Genomic DNA, 10118 nt, shown 5'->3' on the forward strand with positions numbered 1-10118 from the left:
AGACTCGGGAATGACCTCTGTGATCGTGAATACTGGCAGAGACTCGGAAACGACCTCTGTGGTCGTGGGCATGGGTAGAGACTCGGGAATGACCTCTGTGGTCGTGGACATGAGCAGAGACTCAGACTTGGCCGTGATCTGGCGTGGAGCGGACTCAGGCGTGGCCGTGACCTGGCGTGGAGCCGACTCAGGCGTGGCCGTGACCTGGCGTGGAGCCGACTCAGGCGTGGCCGTGACCTGGCGTGGAGCCGACTCAGGCGTGGCCGTGACCTGGCGTGGAGCCGACTCAGGCGTGGCCGTGACCTGGCGTGGAGCCGACTCAGGCGTGGCCGTGACCTGGCGTGGAGCCGACTCAGGCGTGGCCGTGACCTGGCGTGGAGCCGACTCAGGCGTGGCCGTGACCTGGCGTGGAGCCGACTCAGGCGTGGCCGTGACCTGGCGTGAAGCCGACTCAGGCGTGGCCGTGACCTGGCGTGGAACAGACTCAGATGTGGCTAGGACATGGCGTGGAGTGGACTCAGGCGTGGAAGACTCGGAAACCGGGATCGGGATTGAGAGAGGAGGATCCCCTGAAGCGAGTGTTTCTAAGATTAGCTTCACGTATTCCTCCCACGTGTAATCTCCGGTCTCCGGCAATTCCCTCCACTGGTGAGCTCTGAGTCTGATCTGGTATATGGATTTTAGGGTGGAATCATCAAATCCTGTGTGACTGGCAACAGTGGTGAAAAAGTGGGAATATTCTCTTATGGATAAGTTCACATGGCTCAATTGAATGAAGTATGCTGCTAGATCCATTTGTGCGGTGAGTTGTTCTGTAACGTCTGATAGCATGTTTTTAATGATAAAAGAATAAATCAAAATACAAAACAGGGTAAAACTGGGAACTAGGAAGTAAGATCAAAACATAAACAAACAAGAACTAAACCGGAACATGAACTAGAGAATTACACAAATAAACATAACAACACAAAAGGACTGAACAGAAATCAGGGCATTATATACACAAGGGATAATGAGTTAATGAAACACAGGTGAGGACAATCGAGGACAGCTGGCAGTGATGAGGGCAGGGAATTATGGGAAGTGTAGTCCGGGAGGAACAGATGACAGGGGAGAAACACAAAGCAAACAACAGTGAATCGTGACAGATATCAATTTCATGTTTCATACTTTTTTCAGAATGCTTTTTGATCATTTGGGCAGAACTTGTATCCAAGCATAAAAAGCCAATATTCAACAATTTCCATAAATGTGAATTTAAGTTTTCCAAAGAACAGCAAGACAATGGTGACCTCAATCAATACAATACTCATGAAACTGGACAATGATAATACATGTAAAAAGTGACATTACTCAAGGGTAATTTGAATAAACAAGCAATATTTAACTGCCTTAGAATCAGTTAAATTAGGCAGAGAGAAGAGATCCAAGAAGTGATTTCTGAATGGATCCATAATGCTAGAGCCCATTAACATTCTACTTGGGCCACTTCAGAAATACTGGTTGAATATTTAAGAGAGCACTTATATTGTAATTATGGAGTCATTAAATAACAGTTATCAAACGTTAAAACAAGAAAAAAAATCCACAGCAAAATGTGTAATGATAGCTCAGTGAGTTGTTCATTATTTAATAACACTTACAAGATTCAAGCCAACCTCTGGGTAGATGACAGAAATATACCTTCTGCACCCAGAGGGATGAATCCTCCTGGCTAAACTCTTGCTTAGGGTTTAAATTTATCAGGGTCAAAAACGCATTAAGCAATCTATCATGGCTCTGAATCTAGTTTTTGTTGTAATTTTTTCCCAAGACCTACACTGTTGCCCCAACGTTGTCCACAACTGTCACAGAATTTAAATATATATATATATTGTGTGGACAACCTTATGGGTAGTTTCTGCCAAAATAACAGTTATTGTAATTACAATATTTAAAACGTGATATAAAATAATAATAATAATAATAATTAAACAAAATGACAAAAAGATTGTGAAAGCTTCTTTCACATCATTTGTTATCATTTACATTTGCTCGAATATTTGTAGGAATTAAGGCATTTTGGCGTAAAATATCACTATGGTCGTTTGTAAGCGAAATAAAGGGGCCGTTCACAACGAACGCATTATTGCGTCAGTCTGCGCTGGTTTTCGATTGCGTAAACACGCGCTGGACAGTCGTCTTTAACCGACAAGTTAAACAGAACTTCGGTTTTTAAAAACGTCTGGAGGCACCTGCATTCTGTTCTATTCGTTGTGCTGCTCTTAGCTTTTTTTAGTGCAAAAACGCGTTGGGTGTGAACGGCCCCTTAAGCTGCTTTTAAACTGCTCCGTCCAGTACTCAGACAGCTGGCAAAGGTGTGCTTTATGAATGCTGCACTCTCAGATCTGTATATTTAGGGCCAAACTCATCTAAAAGCAACAGACAAGATCCGACAACATGAATCAAATCCAGCATTTCCATCTTTCCAGACCGGGATATGACTCTGTCTCTGTATACTGTACTCTCCGGCAGACTGAAAGTGCTGCGCGTTATCTAAACAACTGGGAGGTGTTCGTGCAGTGATCGTAACCGCAGACGCGATAAGTGTGTTTCATGGGCAAACATCCAACTACAAATACAGGTTAAGCTAGAAAACGAAAATGTGAGAAATAGACGATGACATGTGTTTCTCATCAACGTGACCAGTGCTGCGCTGTCAACAACTGTGTCATAGCATTACAAATCCAGTGGTTAATCTATAATTGACTAATGCCCCGTTCTGAACCGCATATAGGAATATTTCCAACAACTAAAACAAACAAAACACACATATGAACAATATTTAACATCAGAATTGCGCTGTCCTTTGCAGTAAAGGCTGCCTTTAGTTCGCCACTGCAATATTCGCCGACCTGAGAGGATACCTGATTATTTGCCCCCAAAACTCTTCAAAATATCTCAGATGTGTCTCAATCCAACACAAACTTAGCTGGCTGCCACGTCTCGAGTTCAGATAATATAAAAAGAGGCAAAGCAAAAAACATCTAAGTTCTAACAATGGAGAAAAATAGTCAATTTACCTTTGCGTCCTTTTTTTATTTTCCTTTGTGATCGTTCAGAAGGCTGCTTCCTTGCAGTCCTTGTGAAGCTCGCGCTTATAAAGCACAGACGAAACGGAGAAACCAATTGTTTATTTAGTGTTTCCTCAATAGGTTCATTTTCTTCATTAATCGCATTGGTAAGTGCGGAGCGCCCCTTGGCACACACAGCTGACACACGTCACTAAAAAAGCAAGACTGCGCTAAAACTCTATTACATTGTGAACAAGCTCTCCCAGGACACGCCCATGGTTTTCGAGTGACACACTTGTTGTCCAATCACCATCGGCCGAAGTGGTTCGGACGTTTCTCTTTAAAAGTTTCGCACAAGCAACGCCCAAAACGTGCCCTGTTTGAACTGTAGATCCTTGTATATGACTCATAGTCCATTACTTGTCCAAAACAGCAGGTGTGACTGGAGTCTAATGGCCAATTGTGTATGAGGTAATAGCATTTACAGTAGACTTAAAGAGCCCATATTATGCTAATTTACAGGTTCATAATTTTATTTTGGGGGTCTACTAGAATAGGTTTACACGCTTTAATGTTCAAAAAACATTATTTTTCTCATACTGTACTGAAACGCTCAGTTTGTACCTCCTGTCTCTTTAAAAGGGGTCATGAATTGGAAAATCAAACTTATTATGATATCTTGACATATAAGAGTTCATAGCACTATAAAAACATACTGTAAATTTCAGAACTGAAAACTTCTTCATTAGTCCAAAAAAAGGCTTTGTTGAAACCAAGGTGCCAAAATGGTTTGTTCTCTATTTTCTCATCACTATTACATCATAGTGAGGTATTACATCAGCACAGGCCAGCCTCTGCATAAACAGATCAATGCCTACTTTATCATGGACAATGCTTAGGCCCGCCCACCGGTCTTGCCATTAGAGTAGAGCAGTGAGATTAATTTTGGAGAAACAGGAGGTGTCACGATGGCCACAAAGTGCCAGGTTGTGGGAAACTAGATTTCTTGCATTTGCTTCGCAAGGATCCCAACATTAAGAAAGAGTGGAAAGAATGTTTATTTTTAATGAAGTCCCGGATCGCGTTGGTAAGAATGTGTTTGTTTGCTCACTTCATTTTACATTTGATTCTTTCACAAACAAGACACAGCTGAAGCAGGCTTTGCAGAGAGATTTAAATTAAAAGTTGATGCAGTGCCAACTATATTGGACCCGACAGTGATGTCGCAACAAACAAGTGTGAGTATCCATGTTAATTGTTTTGCTTCATATGTTACAGGCTGTTAGATGTGTACTGAGTATTTGATTTGTTCCTAGTGATTTTAGACACTCGTGTATTAGTTTTAATGCACAGGGATCTCTAAGCAGCATATATTTTCTTGTTCTGTTGGCATGTTGGCACAATTGCCACAGATGCACCTAAAGAGTATTGATATCAATATATTTAGACAATCTCTTTCCTTTTTAATGAAAACATGACTCATTGTAATGAACAACATATGCGTTTGTCACTACATTGAATATATTATGAAAGTTGATTATATGACGAATGACAGTGCGACATACACAATGTATCCTGTATACGTTTACATGTTGCACGGTAAGTGTATCCTTTCACAGTTATAAACATGATAGCACCATGTATTTACACTTTATTTGGTACTGTCATGCATTACTCAGCATTTGAAAAACACGGAAAAGTTTCACCGTTGGAAAATGCCCCAACTATGTAACAAGATACACACCGTTGTGTCATGTCTTGGTTTAAACAAGAATAAAAGTAATACCTATTACACAAATAGACACATAATTAACAGTGATCACCTACCACGCTGTCACAGACTGCAGTATCCGTGGTGTTTGTGGAGGGGGTTAATTTGGGATCAGACTCTGGCTCAAACATGTATGGATGAATTCCTCTGATTTAATTTTTTTAACCATCCAAAGTTTTCAAAACAACCCCACACGCCTGTTATGGCGGGGGCATTTACACTTATCCACATGCAAAGATGTTACCCAATCACAGCAGTGGGCGTTTACACTGAAGTCTTCAAGAACACACGCCCAAAAAATGGAGCATTTGAGTCAGAGGCACAAAAACTGGACAGAAAATGACCAATTATTCCTAAATAATGACTACTTTTAATGAAAAAAATCACACTAACATTATATGTGGACCTCAAGGAACATTATAAAATAAAATAAAAATACAATTCATGACACCTTTAAAGCCCCCATTTCCGAAAAGCCCAGTCTGCTCTGATTGGTCAGCTGGCCTATTCTGTTGTGATTGGTCAACCATGCAGAGCGTGTGTCGGAAATGTAACGCCTCTTACCATAACTGAGTTTCAGCTCCCGAGTCTTCCTGAGCAGCTGTAAACACTATTGTAACTATGGTAACAGTGGCATTGGTTTTTGTCGTACCAGCTCTAGCCCGAGTCTGATAATGAAAGTTTGGAAGAACAAGCTGATCGACCCGAACCACCTTCGCAAGCAAGACTTGAGCAGGACGTTTCATAGTGGTAGGTTTTAATTTGGTAGCTTTCTTACAAGTACACTGTTGATTGTTGTAAACCTAACAAAGCTTCAAGTTAAAGACATGTAGTGCATCTAAGTTAGTCATCTTTTGCTGTAATGGGTGTAGCCGAACTTTTTTCACCCGAGATATGAACGGAGAACAGAGGCTTACTCCTGGTTAGTGAGCAAGTTAGCTGTGGACTACTGTGAATAGCGGCTGTAATATTACAGCTTGTAATTATATAATTATATAAGACTCTTGAGATCGACCATTTTGTTACACAGTTTTAGGTAAAAGCCGGCTCACAGCTGAATAGTAAACCCTTACCAAAACAATAACATTACATAGCAAGTTAGCCAAGCACTACCATGGATTGCAGATGTAAAATGACCGTTTGTAAAAATAAATCCATCTCCACACTTGATCACTATTCATGATAGTAAGAAGACAAACAATCTGCGTAATTCTACACAATTGTAGGTGAAAGTGGACCCGCAGCTGATTAGCAAAAGTATTTCAACATAATAATATTAGCTAGCAGGTTAGCAGAGGCCTACAGCTGTGCACTGGGTGTACACCGTAGCTCCAACACAAAACTCCGCATTTGAACTCTCGGTAGCAGATAAATCTACAAATAATCAAGCATACATACAGGTTGTGATCCTGAAGCACCAGACTGCCCCAACAAAGTGGGAACTGCACCATCTTTCAGGAGTAATCATCTTAAATCCGGCATTGGTTGTGGTTGTACTGCTGAGGAACAGTGGTAAAAATAAATTTCAATTCAATTCGCCTGCTTTTGGAAGTCCAAACAAAGTGGTTTTACCTTTGCAGTGAAGAAAACAGTGTCTTCTCAACATGGCGACAACACAAACCCAACTCATCCTGGCCTCGGCTATAACTACCTTTGTTTGAGGGCGGGCAAAAGTAGCCCTTAGGCGGGCATTATGCCAATGTGTTACATAGTGACATAGATACTTTACGGAAGAAATGGCTGGACTACAAACCAGCCATTTCGTGTAGTTTTTGAGCAGTGTTGTCTGTGGGAGAGAATAACTCCCTTTTGTGTGGACTTTGTGGTTTGTAACTTTGCAGACCTTTTACATGCACAAAGAGCTACGTTACACACTAAAGGAAAGGTAAAATCCCCAAAAGCATAATAGGGCCTCTTTAAAGGAACATTCCGAGTTCATTAAGACAAGTTAAGCTCACCTGACAGCACTTGTGGCGTAATATTGATTACCACAAAAATTCATTTCGACTTGTCCCTCCTCTAAAAAAAAAACAAAAAAAAAAAAACTGGGTTACAGTGAGGCACTTACAATGGAAGTTAATAAGGCCAATCAGTAAACATTAAAATACTCACTGTTTCAAAAGTATAGCCACAAGACTTACACAGTTTGTGTGTTAACATGATTTAAGTTTGATAAAATCGCTTACCAACATTTTCGGTGTAAAATTATATCCAATTTTACAACTTTTTGCCATGATGATGTAACGCAACTGTAAACAATCATAAAAACGACGATTTAAACCACTTTGCAGCTCAAATTATACACAAGTTTTAACAGTTATGTAATTAATGTAAGTGCTTTTATGAAATAATAAGCTTTACATTTCTGCCTTTAAACCCTCCAAAAATTGGCCCCATTCACTTCCATTGTAAGTGCCTCACTGTAACCTTGATTTTTGCTTTTTTAAAGAAAAGGAGGGACAAGTCAAAATTTATTTTTGTGGTAATCAACATTATGCCACAAATCTTGTCGATTGAGCTTGACTTGTATTGAACCCGGAATATTCCTTTAAGTGCTTGTACTATGTAAAAAGTGCAGTGTATCTGTCTGAATGTGACACTTATTCACTGATTGACTTTTGTTGAGACTGGAATGTTCCTTTAATCCATAAAATGAAGCCGTTTGTTCCAATGGATTTGTAACATTTGTTCACTGTGCTATGTCTGTCAACATCTGCAGCTTTCTGCAGGATTGAAGGCACATACCTTGAAGAGCAAACATTCAGCGGTGTGGCTTTGGACACACAGGTAGTCTGGACTCACACAGAGGAGATCAACTTGGTTCACCGGGCACTTTTAGAGTGCTCAGTTCTCCCTTGACGGGAGATTTCCAGCAGAGCTTAGCCATGGACCATAAAGCCTTGGCGTTCTGCAGTGGTCAACATCTAAAATCCACAGCCATGTGATGTTTTTGAGCACATTTTTCTTTCCATTTACAGTACAGTCTATTTGTTTTTGTTTCATAAATAAAAAAATAGAGGGAAAAATAACATGTACACTCCCCATACAAGTGTAAAATACTGTAACTGTAAAATCTGTGGGCATTTTACATACTAATATTGAAAAACTACAAGAAGAGGGAGAGAAAATGAAAATAGTAATGTGTAGTGCACAGACCATGTGAAAGAACAGCAGGGCTGAATAAATGAGCAAGAAAAGGAAGAGAACAAATTAACCATGGATTTTAATGAATCCCAACATGGATGTTTAAGAACTTGAAGTGCAAATGGTGAAATTATCTTTATGTTTTGCTTTGTCATGCCTTTCAAAGACTCTGTGGTTTTCTGGTTGGTTTGGAGTGTTTACAGACAGATTTATCTGAGTAATTTCCTCTGGCAGTTGGATGTTTGCTAAAAGCCCAGTAACTGTGGTGAGCTGTCTGAAAAAAAGGGAGAGATCCAAATTCATTTACGGTGGAGCTGCCCATAAAGCTCTTTTTTATTCTTCACAGAAAAAAGGATTTCTGCTCACTGTTCTGTTATGGATGTTAACAAAATCTTGAACATGTTTTTCAGTTTCTCTTCCTCTCAACCTGGCATCACTGTAAACCCGAATAGTTAGATCAGTTACATCAAATTTTTTAAGTTAATAAATTACAGGTTTAAGTAAGCAGAACTGTCTGATTTTGATTTTGTACTACTCCTGCATGTTGATTTTTTTCTTAACTTGAAATATTGAATAAGCTAACTCAGTGAATGTTATCAAGCTGAATGCATGCTAATTGGACAAATCATGCTATGAATTAGCATAGTAATTGCTCAACAAGTATATGTATTGTAAAACAATCTAATATTTTACCTGTCCTCAACCAAAATCTTTAACATGACAGGAACTCTTCTAAACAACACAACAAAGCATTAAACACTAACAAGTATCTCCCTTTACATTCATCTTGCACAAAGACACACTATATAACACTTAATTTGAACATTTACTCTCCCTGTCGAGTGCCATGTAAAGCATGCTGGGAAATAAAAATCCCCTTCCCAGTTTCAGTTAAATTTATGTTCCTGTAAATTTAAAGAGACAAGTTCATTAAACTCAAAACATGAAACAATTCAGTTTACTTAAAAGGTGTAAGTTTCGGGAACTCAAAAGAAAGAGAAAGTTCTAAATACTCATCAATGTTAATTTATTTGAACTAATTTACATAATTTAATTTTTCCCTACTCAGAACAATTAATTATTTTGAGCATTAGGGTTTACAGTGTGGTAGGAGAGCTGTCAATACAGTGTGGTGGAGTGGACTATATACAGTTGTGCTCAAAAGTTTGCATACCCTGGCAGAAATTGTGAAATTTTGGCATTGATTTTGAAAATATGACTGATCATGCAAAAAAAACTGTCTTTTATTTAAGGATAGTGATCATATGAAGCCATTTATTATCACATAGTTGTTTGGCTCCTTTTAAAATCATAATGATAACAGAAATCACCAAAATGGCCCTGATCAAAAGTTTACATACCCTTGAATGTTTGGCCTTGTTACAGACACACAAGATGACACACACAGGTTTAAATGGCAATTAAAGGTTAATTTCCCACACATGTGGCTTTTTAAATTGCAATTAGTGTCTGTGTATAAATAGTCAATGAGTTTGTTAGCTCTCACGTGGATGCACTGAGCAGGCTAGATATAGAGCCATGGGGAGCAGAAAAGAACTGTCAAAAGACCTGCGTAACAAGGTAATGGAACTTTATAAAGATGGAAAAGGATATAAAAAGATATCCAAAGCCTTGAAAATGCCAGTCAGTACTGTTCAATCACTTTAAGAAGTGGAAAATTCGGGGATCTCTTGATACCAAGCCAAGGTCAGGTAGACCAAGAAAGATTTCAGCCACAACTGCCAGAAGAATTGTCCGGGATACAAAGAAAAACCCACAGGTAACCTCAGGAGAAATACAGGCTGCTCTGGAAAAAGACGGTGTGGTTGTTTCAAGGAGCACAATACGACGATACTTGAACAAAAATGAGCTGCATGGTCGAATTGCCAGAAAGAAGACTTTACTGCACCAATGCCACAAAAAAGCCCGGTTACAATATGCCCGACAACAACTTGACACGCCTCACAGCTTCTGGCACAGTGTAATTTGGAGTGACGAGACCAAAATAGAGCTTTATGGTCACAACCATAAGCGCTATGTTTGGAGAGGGGTCAACAAGGCCTATAGTGAAAAGAATACCATCCCCACTGTGAAGCATGGTGGTGGCTCACTGATGTTTTTTGGGGGGGGGGTTGAGCTCTAAAGGCACG

At 39.7% G+C, this 10118-nt stretch overlaps 1 protein-coding gene across 7 annotated transcripts in view; it reads right to left on the reverse strand.

Annotated features, from left to right (window-relative positions):
• The window catches only part of sema6e (sema domain, transmembrane domain (TM), and cytoplasmic domain, (semaphorin) 6E), a 211955-nt gene extending 208676 nt beyond the window's left edge, over window positions 1–3279 (reverse strand). For all 7 annotated transcript variants that reach the window (XM_051721790.1, XM_051721789.1, XM_051721787.1 and 4 more), the window contains exon 1: window positions 3063–3279. The gene's annotated coding sequence lies outside the window, so the exon portion shown is untranslated. The remainder of the gene's footprint in view (window positions 1–3062) is intronic.
• Between the last annotated feature and the right edge of the window lie 6839 nt (window positions 3280–10118).

The sequence above is a fragment of the Myxocyprinus asiaticus genome, chromosome 16 (assembly GCF_019703515.2).
Source record: "Myxocyprinus asiaticus isolate MX2 ecotype Aquarium Trade chromosome 16, UBuf_Myxa_2, whole genome shotgun sequence".
In the NCBI taxonomy this organism is placed as follows: Eukaryota; Metazoa; Chordata; class Actinopteri; order Cypriniformes; family Catostomidae; genus Myxocyprinus; species Myxocyprinus asiaticus.